The sequence below is a fragment of the Mandrillus leucophaeus genome, unplaced genomic scaffold (genome assembly GCF_000951045.1).
Source record: "Mandrillus leucophaeus isolate KB7577 unplaced genomic scaffold, Mleu.le_1.0 Scaffold958, whole genome shotgun sequence".
NCBI lineage: Eukaryota > Metazoa > Chordata > Mammalia > Primates > Cercopithecidae > Mandrillus > Mandrillus leucophaeus.
This window is the reverse complement of record NW_012110452.1, coordinates 92,390-93,531: the sequence shown is the minus strand read 5'-3', so window position 1 is coordinate 93,531 and position 1,142 is coordinate 92,390. Positions and strand designations below refer to the sequence as shown.

Below are 1,142 nucleotides of genomic sequence, written 5' to 3'. Positions count from 1 at the left end.
AGCCTCCAAAATGCTGGAATTACAGGCATGAGCCACTGAGCCTGGCCCCAAAACGCTTTTTTTTTTTTTTTTTTGTTGAGATAAAGTCTGGCTCTGTCACTCTGAAGTGTAGTGGTGTGATCTGGGCTCACTGCAACTTCTGCCTCCCGGGTTCCAGCGATTCTCCTGCCTCAGCCTCCTGAGTAGCTGAGACTACAGGTGCACGCCACCACACCCAGTTAATTTTTGTATTTTTTAGTAGAGATGGGATTTTGCCACATTGGCCAGGCTGGTCTCAAACTCCTGACCTCGTGATCCGCCTACCTCAGCCTCCTAAAGTGCTGGGATTACAGGCGTGAGCCACTGCGCCCAGCCCCGCTCTGCTCTTCTTATTGAGGAGCCTGAGACAGAGAAGGAAAGTAACCTCCCAGAGGAGGTTACAGACAGGACCAGAAATCACATTGCCCAACCGTCAGTGCAGGTTTTCATAACTGAAAACTGATGAAAAGGCAAGCAAGAAAACAGGCAGACAACATATGTATGTAAATAAATTATGTTGATTCGTGGTTAATTAGGCAGGGAGAAAGGGGCCTTCAGAATCTTGGGCAAGGAAGATAAAGGAAGCTTTATATTTTGAAAAAATTGACAGAGGATGTTAATCCACACAGTCCTCCCACTCCCCTGCTGTAGAGGGGAAAAAAATAGCATTTCATCCTTCTGCATTTTTAAATGTCTATCCCAAGTTGTGGAAAGGAAAAAAATGCATAGGAAATGTGGGAGGAAGTGGGAGAAGGGCTTACTAAATGCCCAGTGACCAGGCATCCACAAAGTGCTGGGTAACTGAGGACTGACATGATGCTGTAAGAACTGTATTTGAGGTAGGTGAAGGCTTGGCTCTCTGATTTCTCCTGTCTATGATCACTTTTCAGGCAGCCTCCAGGTTGTCCTCATGGGAGACGGCACACATTACATGGAAAATAATGAAGTTTGAAGTACAAAGAATTGGATTCCAATCTTATTGGCCATTTACTAGCCCTATAATCTTGAGAAAGTTATGGTCCCATTTTGCCTCACTTTTGTCATCTGTAAATTTTGGAGGGTAATACCTTCCTCACTGAATAGCTTTGAGGAATGCATGAGCTAGATCTGTGTAGTGGAGGTTG

At 45.1% G+C, this 1,142-nt stretch overlaps 1 long non-coding RNA gene across 1 annotated transcript in view; it reads left to right on the top strand.

Moving 5' to 3' along the window:
- Positions 1-1,142, top strand: part of LOC105532419 — a 166,196-nt gene that overhangs the window by 162,327 nt on the left and 2,727 nt on the right. The window lies entirely within an intron of this gene.